This window comes from Aedes albopictus, chromosome 2 (genome assembly GCF_035046485.1).
Source record: "Aedes albopictus strain Foshan chromosome 2, AalbF5, whole genome shotgun sequence".
NCBI lineage: Eukaryota > Metazoa > Arthropoda > Insecta > Diptera > Culicidae > Aedes > Aedes albopictus.
In genome coordinates, this window is record NC_085137.1 from 183,907,602 (window position 1) to 183,918,945 (window position 11,344).

At 44.2% G+C, this 11,344-nt stretch overlaps 1 protein-coding gene across 2 annotated transcripts in view; it reads right to left on the reverse strand.

The window, feature by feature from the left end:
- The window catches only part of LOC109409290 (DNA-(apurinic or apyrimidinic site) endonuclease), a 38,029-nt gene extending 27,068 nt beyond the window's left edge, over window positions 1-10,961 (reverse strand). Inside the window, exon 1 of one of the 2 annotated variants that reach the window (XM_029859214.2) lies at window positions 10,700-10,961. The gene's annotated coding sequence lies outside the window, so the exon portion shown is untranslated. The remainder of the gene's footprint in view (window positions 1-10,699) is intronic. The other variant, XM_029859213.2, reaches the window with a different exon arrangement.
- Between the last annotated feature and the right edge of the window lie 383 nt (window positions 10,962-11,344).

The window sequence follows — 11,344 nt, forward strand, 5'->3', positions numbered from 1 at the left end:
CGGAGGCGTGAGATCCGGTTGGATCTAATGAAGAAAATCCACACCCTCGAGCGGGTTGGTGCGTCTCTACGGAGGCGTGAGATCCGGTTGGATCTAATGAAGAAAATCCACACCCTCGAGCGGGTTGGTGCGTCTTCTAAGGAGGCGTGAGATCCGGTTGGGTCTAATGATAAAATCCACACCCTCGAGCGGGTTGGTGCGTCTCTACGGAGGCGTGAGATCCGGTTGGATCTAATGAAGAAAATCCACACCCTCGAGCGGGTTGGTGCGTCTCTAAGGTGGCGTGAGATCCGGTTGGATCTAATGAAGAAAATCCACACCCTCGAGCGGGTTGGTGCGTCTTCTAAGGAGGCGTGAGATCCGGTTGGATCTAATGAAGAAAATCCACACCCTCGAGCGGGTTGGTGCGTCTCTACGGAGGCGTGAGATCCGGTTGGATCTAATGAAGAAAATCCACACCCTCGAGCGGGTTGGTGCGTCTCTACGGAGGCGTGAGATCCGGTTGGATCTAATGAAGAAAATCCACACCCTCGAGCGGGTTGGTGCGTCTTCTAAGGAGGCGTGAGATCCGGTTGGGTCTAATGATAAAATCCACACCCTCGAGCGGGTTGGTGCGTCTCTACGGAGGCGTGAGATCCGGTTGGATCTAATGAAGAAAATCCACACCCTCGAGCGGGTTGGTGCGTCTTCTAAGGAGGCGTGAGATCCGGTTGGATCTAATGAAGAAAATCCACACCCTCGAGCGGGTTGGTGCGTCTTCAAAGCAGGCGTGAGATCCGGTTGGATCTAATGAAGAAAATCCACACCCTCGAGCGGGTTGGTGCGTCTCTACGGAGGCGTGAGATCCGGTTGGATCTAATGATAAAATCCACATCCTCGAGCGGGTTGGTGCGTCTCTACGGAGGCGTGAGATCCGGTTGGATCTAATGAAGAAAATCCACACCCTCGAGCGGGTTGGTGCGTCTCTACGGAGGCGTGAGATCCGGTTGGATCTAATGATAAAATCCACACCCTCGAGCGGGTTGGTGCGTCTTCTAAGGAGGCGTGAGATCCGGTTGGATCTAATGATAAAATCCACACCCTCGAGCGGGTTGGTGCGTCTCTACGGAGGCGTGAGATCCGGTTGGATCTAATGAAGAAAATCCACACCCTCAAGCGGGTTGGTGCGTCTCTACGGAGGCGTGAGATCCGGTTGGATCTAATGATAAAATCCACACCCTCGAGCGGGTTGGTGCGTCTCTACGGAGGCGTGAGATCCGGTTGGATCTAATGAAGAAAATCCACACCCTCGAGCGGGTTGGTGCGTCTTCTAAGGAGGCGTGAGATCCGGTTGGATCTAATGAAGAAAATCCACACCCTCGAGCGGGTTGGTGCGTCTCTACGGAGGCGTGAGATCCGGTTGGATCTAATGAAGAAAATCCACACCCTCGAGCGGGTTGGTGCGTCTCTACGGAGGCGTGAGATCCGGTTGGATCTAATGAAGAAAATCCACACCCTCGAGCGGGTTGGTGCGTCTCTACGGAGGCGTGAGATCCGGTTGGATCTAATGAAGAAAATCCACACCCTCGAGCGGGTTGGTGCGTCTTCTAAGGAGGCGTGAGATCCGGTTGGATCTAATGATAAAATCCACACCCTCGAGCGGGTTGGTGCGTCTCTACGGAGGCGTGAGATCCGGTTGGATCTAATGGAGAAAATCCACACCCTCGAGCGGGTTGGTGCGTCTCTAAGGTGGCGTGAGATCCGGTTGGATCTAATGAAGAAAATCCACACCCTCGAGCGGGTTGGTGCGTCTTCTAAGGAGGCGTGAGATCCGGTTGGATCTAATGAAGAAAATCCACACCCTCGAGCGGGTTGGTGCGTCTCTACGGAGGCGTGAGATCCGGTTGGATCTAATGAAGAAAATCCACACCCTCGAGCGGGTTGGTGCGTCTCTACGGAGGCGTGAGATCCGGTTGGGTCTAATGATAAAATCCACACCCTCGAGCGGGTTGGTGCGTCTCTACGGAGGCGTGAGATCCGGTTGGATCTAATGATAAAATCCACACCCTCGAGCGGGTTGGTGCGTCTCTACGGAGGCGTGAGATCCGGTTGGATCTAATGATAAAATCCACACCCTCGAGCGGGTTGGTGCGTCTCTACGGAGGCGTGAGATCCGGTTGGATCTAAGGAAGAAAATCCACACCCTCGAGCGGGTTGGTGCGTCTCTACGGAGGCGTGAGATCCGGTTGGATCTAATGATAAAATCCACACCCTCGAGCGGGTTGGTGCGTCTTCTAAGGAGGCGTGAGATCCGGTTGGATCTAATGATAAAATCCACACCCTCGAGCGGGTTGGTGCGTCTCTACGGAGGCGTGAGATCCGGTTGGATCTAATGAAGAAAATCCACACCCTCAAGCGGGTTGGTGCGTCTCTACGGAGGCGTGAGATCCGGTTGGATCTAATGATAAAATCCACACCCTCGAGCGGGTTGGTGCGTCTCTACGGAGGCGTGAGATCCGGTTGGATCTAATGAAGAAAATCCACACCCTCGAGCGGGTTGGTGCGTCTTCTAAGGAGGCGTGAGATCCGGTTGGATCTAATGAAGAAAATCCACACCCTCGAGCGGGTTGGTGCGTCTCTACGGAGGCGTGAGATCCGGTTGGATCTAATGAAGAAAATCCACACCCTCGAGCGGGTTGGTGCGTCTCTACGGAGGCGTGAGATCCGGTTGGATCTAATGAAGAAAATCCACACCCTCGAGCGGGTTGGTGCGTCTCTACGGAGGCGTGAGATCCGGTTGGATCTAATGAAGAAAATCCACACCCTCGAGCGGGTTGGTGCGTCTTCTAAGGAGGCGTGAGATCCGGTTGGATCTAATGATAAAATCCACACCCTCGAGCGGGTTGGTGCGTCTCTACGGAGGCGTGAGATCCGGTTGGATCTAATGGAGAAAATCCACACCCTCGAGCGGGTTGGTGCGTCTCTAAGGTGGCGTGAGATCCGGTTGGATCTAATGAAGAAAATCCACACCCTCGAGCGGGTTGGTGCGTCTTCTAAGGAGGCGTGAGATCCGGTTGGATCTAATGAAGAAAATCCACACCCTCGAGCGGGTTGGTGCGTCTCTACGGAGGCGTGAGATCCGGTTGGATCTAATGAAGAAAATCCACACCCTCGAGCGGGTTGGTGCGTCTCTACGGAGGCGTGAGATCCGGTTGGATCTAATGAAGAAAATCCACACCCTCGAGCGGGTTGGTGCGTCTTCTAAGGAGGCGTGAGATCCGGTTGGGTCTAATGATAAAATCCACACCCTCGAGCGGGTTGGTGCGTCTCTACGGAGGCGTGAGATCCGGTTGGATCTAATGAAGAAAATCCACACCCTCGAGCGGGTTGGTGCGTCTTCTAAGGAGGCGTGAGATCCGGTTGGATCTAATGAAGAAAATCCACACCCTCGAGCGGGTTGGTGCGTCTTCAAAGCAGGCGTGAGATCCGGTTGGATCTAATGATAAAATCCACACCCTCGAGCGGGTTGGTGCGTCTCTACGGAGGCGTGAGATCCGGTTGGATCTAAGGAAGAAAATCCACACCCTCGAGTGGGTTGGTGCGTCTTTACGGAGGCGTGAGATCCGGTTGGATCTAATGATAAAATCCTCACCCTCGAGCGGGTTGGTGCGTCTCTACGGAGGCGTGAGATCCGGTTGGATCTAATGAAGAAAATCCACACCCTCGAGCGGGTTGGCGCGTCTCTACGGAGGCGTGAGATCCGGTTGGATCTAATGATAAAATCCACACCCTCGAGCGGGTTGGTGCGTCTCTACGGAGGCGTGAGATCCGGTTGGATCTAATGATAAAATCCACACCCTCGAGCGGGTTGGTGCGTCTCTACGGAGGCGTGAGATCCGGTTGGATCTAATGATAAAATCCACACCCTCGAGCGGGTTGGTGCGTCTCTACGGAGGCGTGAGATCCGGTTGGATCTAATGAAGAAAATCCACACCCTCGAGCGGGTTGGTGCGTCTTCTAAGGAGGCGTGAGATCCGGTTGGATCTAATGAAGAAAATCCACACCCTCGAGCGGGTTGGCGCGTCTCTACGGAGGCGTGAGATCCGTTGGATCTAATGATAAAATCCACACCCTCGAGCGGGTTGGTGCGTCTCTACGGAGGCGTGAGATCCGGTTGGATCTAATGATAAAATCCACACCCTCGAGCGGGTTGGTGCGTCTCTACGGAGGCGTGAGATCCGGTTGGATCTAATGGAGAAAATCCACACCCTCGAGCGGGTTGGTGCGTCTCTAAGGTGGCGTGAGATCCGGTTGGATCTAATGAAGAAAATCCACACCCTCGAGTGGGTTGGTGCGTCTTCTAAGGAGGCGTGAGATCCGGTTGGATCTAATGAAGAAAATCCACACCCTCGAGCGGGTTGGTGCGTCTCTAAGCAGGCATGAGATCCGGTTGGATCTAATGATAAAATCCACACCCTCGAGCGGGTTGGTGCGTCTCTACGGAGGCGTGAGAACCGGTTGCATCTAATGAAGAAAATCTACAATTAATCCTTGACCGAACTGATAAACTTAAAAGATTACTATTGATTTGATTTTGTCTGATTGAGATAAGCTATAGTCCATGTGGCACTGCAAGTATGAATAAATAAAAATAATGTTTCATGTTTGTCCGATAGGATTACAAATAATCCAATTTCATCTGATAGTGAGAATCCATGAGCTCAACCGCGAGTTGATATCCTGAAGAATTATTTATGGTCCGGGGAGATCATATTGCATAACCTGAATGGATCAAGATTGTTGGAAATTTGTATCTTTGTTTGAATTTATGATGTAGGAATAGGGCGATGGTTTTCATAGGTCTATTCAGTAATATCCATCCTTGCAGCGGCCTGGAAGGTGACGGTCGATCCGTATGGTCTGATTGATTGATTGCATGGATTGATGAGTCCTTGAGCTACATAATAACCGAATGAATCAAATTGATGCAATTACATATTTGAGCAGCTTGACGGTGAGTAATTGAGATCGATTCGAATAAAGCTTTATACTTTGACAATGCTTCAATTCTTTGGTTGTGATTGTTTTTTTAAACAATCGTTTTATTTTGATCGCAATGCTTAAAATCCGAATTTTGGCATAGCGTAATTGTGGCCATTCAATAATCAATTTAGTATATAGCTACGGTTATTACTGGTTGCATTTGATCTATACTTTACATTTTTTAAATTTATTTACAGGTTTTCTTTATTTTTATTTTTTTCACAGGTGTTTTCTTGTTTGTTTCTTTCGCAGCTTTTTTTTCGTTTAGTAATTCTATCCCAATATTTCTCAAACCTTAGAAAAAGTGTTGTTAGAGTAGGGGAGAAGGAGGATGTAGGAAGTAATATAAATAAATTAAATTGTTTGTTCTTAGATTAGAAATTCATTTGTCATGTATTTTAAATTGTTTAAATAAAAGAAAATAAAATTACACGAGAGCGGAGTCGGGCACATGACTTCAACCCTGGCTTTCTTAGAAGCCGAAGACAGGAAGGCACGAGCTTCGAGCGTGGGGCTCTATACGTGATGGTGTGTGTGATGTTCGAGCGCATGAACGAACGGGATGAAGGAGACGGAGAGTTGAATGAGTGAGTTTTGTGAGTGATGTTGTGAAGAATAGTTGTGTTGTAGTTGTCTGAATAAAAAAAAGGAAATCAAAATGGAACAAGAAAAAAAAGTGTGTGATTTAATTTAAACGAAGAAATCCTACAAAGTTCAGCAACAAAAGTGTCGTCATTTGCATGAGCTTTCGAAAGCAGAATTAATAAATTTTTATCTTTTTACTAAACATACATCTGAGATGAACCAGCCTCGGGCTGAAAATCTCATAAATAAAGACATAAAAAAAAACATATACCGTCAATATCTCGATATTAAAAATAAATAATTTTAAATAATTTAGTTTCGATTGCAATACCGTTCAAACGACGCCTTCCTACGAACGATTAGCATGTTCATTTGGCTCACACTTTGACAGTTCTCTCTGCACGATTGGCTCACAATGGCCGCCTCCGCAGATCTCTATAATGTAGGATTAAATACTAATATCCACCTAAATTTCACGTAATCCGTTTTAATGCGTTTGTGTTAGTGTATTTCGACTTGGAAGTTTCCGCGAAACGAAAGTTACGTGACTTTCAGGTGTGAAAAAAACAATCCAATATGGCGTCGATAAGTAGGTTAGTGCGAGAACTGCTTGCTAGAGTTTTCGTGGAAGTTGCTGTAATGTAAGTATTGAACGAAAATGTGATTGTTTAAAGAACATGATAGTGATTAATTTAACACGGTTGTGACTTTTTCAGAGGTGAAATAGGCGTTATTAGTCTCGCGACGGTAGCGGAGGTCCAAAGGAGGAAATCAGCAAGTGTTGGAAACGGTTGGAGTTCGAAGATTTTGCTTCAACATCCTTGGATTTATTTGCGAATATGGAACTCTTTACTCCTATAGAGGATGCCAAATGTATGAAGATGTAATAATTATATATGTAAGTGTAAATTTATTAAGTACTCTTCAATAAAAGGCCGATAAAGATGTTTCTTTAATTGTTACATATTAGTGCCAGCTTGTAGCGTATTTGAGGAAGCAAAAAATTTCAAATCCCTATGAAATGCAATGATATAATTATTTCACGGTAGGGTGCAAACAATGTTTTTCATTGCATTCTGTAAGGATTCAATCTCTCTTGCCTCTTCAAATACGTTGCAAGCTGGTGCAAGCTGCTTTATTTTCATTCAAAAATCATGTATAAATTACGTGAAATTCATGTAGAGCTAATCATGTTTTCACGTAAAAGTTACCTGAAGTTCCAGTGGCACTCACTCACATTTCACGTAAACGATACGTAAAACGCGAGTCAAATCTACCTGACTCATCACGTCGATTCGCGAAGCTCAAATTTGTCCAGCTACCTGACAATCCGGTGAAGGTGACGTGAAAAATATGGTGGACGAAAACTACCCATCTTTTCACGTAAATCGGACGTGAAAATTCTTCAGAGTGAATGTTGGTGCTTGTTCAGTAGGGCGTCCCTTATTTTGCAAAAAATGGAAATGTTATAAGTTCTGTTCCATCGGTCACTGTTCATCGACGCGTTGGAGCGCCCCTTGAAGATGCAGCCACCTTAACTATAGCATTAGTTCATTCATTATTCATAATCAGATTACACGAAGGTGTACACAAGTAATAAATAAAAGTTCTGTTTTAGAAGTGTATCTTTGTCAGCCAAAGGGTGTCCGGCCTAGTTCCTACGGAACCCCAGCGAGTTTACAGTGGACTCAGCTCCGAACCTCCACTGCAAGCCAGCTTAGACCCAAGGAAAAGCGAGCAAATTCCTCCGGTCTTCGCCCTCCAAGAAATGTTCCCTTCAGGGTCCTAAAACCATCGGTTTGAGTAGAACATCGTATTTTTTTTTTGTCGAAAAAAATTTCATGTTTTTTTAGTCCCATACATTTTTTGACAACTTTTGACCCCTTGAGGGACCACTTAGCCTTGAGATACGGACTTCAAATTTTGACACGATCATTTCTTAGCTAAAACGATTGTTTTCCACTAACGAACTTATAACATTTCCATTTTTTGCAAAATAAGGGACGGCGTATTGTTCAGTCTGTACAAACTCTCTGGTTGAAAACGGTGTGTAGTATCTTTTTATAAGAGCCGGATGGCTTTACGGTCTTTGAGAAAGTTTATCGGTACATCATTAGGCTATTCTTTAACGATATTGGTTAATATGTATAGGAACAATTTTAGACCAAAATACAAGAAATATACAAAACAGTATGTTTTGCCATACAAAATTTTATAGCCCAAATTTTGCACAGTTGTTTGGGACCTCAGATGGCGAAAAACTTCGATCTGATTGTATCTAATCAATTTTCCCATACAACATTGACCCTACTATGCAGCGTATTTTCCGAGATATTACCTAATTCTAATTACTATTTTTCAATTCCTAAAATATCGTTCACAACACCATGCAAAGCATATGGAGCTTATTAGGAACCGAAAAAACTGTTTGGAATTAGGTGATGTCACGGTAGGGACCAACCCACATAATCTAATAGAAAAAAAATGAAAAAATGTGTTTGTGTAATTCCAGATATTTTACACAATTACAATTCATAATAACGTTATTGATAATATAGACGAACGGCCCGAAAATAGTGACTTGTTATCATGCCTGTATAAAACGATTATTACTGGATTATTTGAAGTCGTAGATAGCTCAACAAATTTGCAAATTTATTGAAAATGACTTGGTACATACCTACATTTTATAATATTATCAATGAATGCTGAGTTAATCCCGGATTTTCCGATTGTAAAGTACTTCAATAGGGTAAAAGCTCCCTTAGTGGAGGTAGTACCAATAGTGGTGGTAGTAGCATTTTAGCACTATTTCGACCAAAAAGCTTGCAAATGACATTTTTAATAGATGCATCAGACCTACTTAATAACATTTAGTCAGTTTTGTGTTCAGGATTTGCCGAAAAACTATTTTAAACAATTATTTTCCTTAATTGTTTTGATCCTTTGCGCCTATAGTGGTGGTAGTGTTCCTATAGTGGTGGGTCCCATAAGTATTCAATGGGATGCGCCACTATAGGAACCAATGTTAAATAATACCTCCATAATAGGAACCGTGTACCTATAGTTGGTGCAAGAAATTAATTAGCAAAAACTGAAATAAACAATGGTTTTTACATTTTTCCTAGCAAATTTAAGTGAAAAACTACCAATTACCGTTTCCAGACTTTTAATTTTTTGATATAATAAATTTTATTCAAATATTTTACTACAAGGAGCTACTAATAGCACCATTATTGGTACATTTACCCTATACAAAACCGGTGTTCCGACACTCTAAAGAATTTTCACGTCCGATTTACGTGAAATATCACGTAGCTCATCCTTATTCTCAAAACCTCAGAAGTTACGTGAAGTTAGTAACCTTCACTCGATAACCACGTCGTATGCACCACCCTGTTTGGTGCAATCCACCTTATTTTCACGTAAATCGTTTCAATGCGTTTGTGTTAGTGTACTTTCGACGTGGAAGTTTCCGCGAAAGGAAAGTTACGTGACTTTCAGGTATGAAAAAAAATGCAGTATGGCGTCGAGAAGTAAGAATGCTTGCGGATTCAGAGCTTCCGAGCAAGTTGCTCCAAGTACTGAAAAGTAATTTTATTGTTTAAGGCAATTGATAGTGAATAGTTATAAGTACATGTGACTTTTTATATTCTCAACAGTTTAAGAAGCTGGACTGTCTTCTGACGGTAACGGAGGACCAGTTCAGCGAAGGCTTGGAACAACTGGACGACTAATATTTTGCGTCAAAATCCTTAGATTTGGAATTATCCAATCTTGAAGGACCCGAAAGGTATATATACACACCATGATTGTCCCAGATGTTTTCTAATACATTTGTGTTTCCTTTTTCCTCAGAAAACAACAGTGCGATCACTGCATTTCATCGGCCAAGCGGATATCCCGAAGCTACTTTGTTGCACACAAAAACCAGCAGTCTGTCAAAGGAACAGTTACCGCTGATCTTACCAGTTTCCCTGATGAAGGCCTTTCCGATACGAGGTGAAGGTGCAGTAGTGATTCAGCATCCAACAACGCTTGCATCGGCAGCATATAATTTGAAGGCGTATCTTCTAGTTTAAATTACAAACGGAAATGGCGCCAACGGTTCGAATCGCCCACCAGCGGGCACAAGTTAACTGTGTAACAGTAATCGAGCACCCTTCAGAGTCGACATCGGTAACAACGGTGTGACGACACATGTTCCGGACAGCGTACGATATCGACTTGACCCGGTTGCGTCGGAAACGGGAACATCTCCAAAATCAGGAAACGGCGCAGCAGAAATCGATTATTTATTTATTACTTAACTTTAAAATAAAATGCTGATAAAGGTTTTTCTTTAATTGATACATATTTGTACCTGCTTGTAGCGCATTTGAGGAGGCAAGAATTTTCAAATCCTTATAAAATGCATCCCGATAAGGTAAAATCTATGCTTTCTTCATTGGATTTTGTAAGGATTTAGAATCTCTTGCCTCCTCGAATACGCTGCAGGCTGTTGCGGCTGCTTTAGTTTTTATTCCAAAATCATGTATAAATTACGTGAAATTCATGTAGAACTAATAATGTTTTCACGTAAAAGTTACCGGAAATTCCAGTGGCACTCACCCACATTTCACGTAAACGATACGTAAAATGCATGTCAAATTTACCTGACTCATCACGTCGATTATCGAAACACAATTTTTCCAGCTACCTGAAATTCCGGTGAAGGCTACGTGAAAATTATGGTGGATGAAAACTACCTATCTTTTCACGTAAATCGGACGTGAAAATTCTTCAGAGTGGATAGATTATTATTAGTTGATTCGTAATTTATTTAATACGGTATAATGCCAGCACGGCTAGCACACTTAAGGTATATGCAAATCCTGACTGTTATTATGGCTTTAAAAATAAAAATTGGTACTAACTTTAATAAAACACAACAAACACGTAAACTCCTTCCTTCCCGTAAATCATCTGGGACTCCGCCACAGGGCAACATCATCGGCCCAAGCCACCGCGAGCGTATCCATTTTTGTTTTCGCCAAAACACAACACACCATTTCCCCGAAAATAACACCGATTTCCGTTCAGAAAAACTTACCCCTTGGATTTTCGACAGCAGGAAATTGTAATTCCACAATCAAACTTCACCGCACTTCACTTTTCAACTTCAAAATTCGTCAAAAAACACACGCGAGTTTTGCGATTCGGCTGCTGTGATTTTCGGCGGCGGCTTGATGATGATGAGGGGATTCTTTTTCCTTCCTTGTCGTCGTCGTCGTCGTCCGTCGCCTGGCCTGCCAGATGCCGGTTGAGAGAAAAAGGCGCGTTCAAAACGAAAAAGCAAAAAATGCGAGAGCCGACCGCTGGTGACAGTTCGTTTGCATGCGGGGAGCCATCTTGTATAACAGTTTGGAAATGAGTGCTTTGTGAGTGGATCACTGAGTGTATGCACTCCAGTGCTGTGTCAAGCGAAAATAATGGGCAATCGACCCCTGCATCACGGGTACGAAGATAAATTACCACAGTTGATAAAAATTAAAACTAAAGTTGCTTTTAAATGCAATTTCATTGCACATTCACATTGCACTGAAAAGATTAGCCAGCATGAAATGTCCTTGTCGTGACTAGAAGAACTGTAGAGCAAATTCCGTGAAGTTTTTGTGCGGAATCTGGAATCTTGTCCAGAACTTGATCCACCCGACCCACCTAGTTCACTACGCGTCGGAAGGTATAGGGCAGTGCA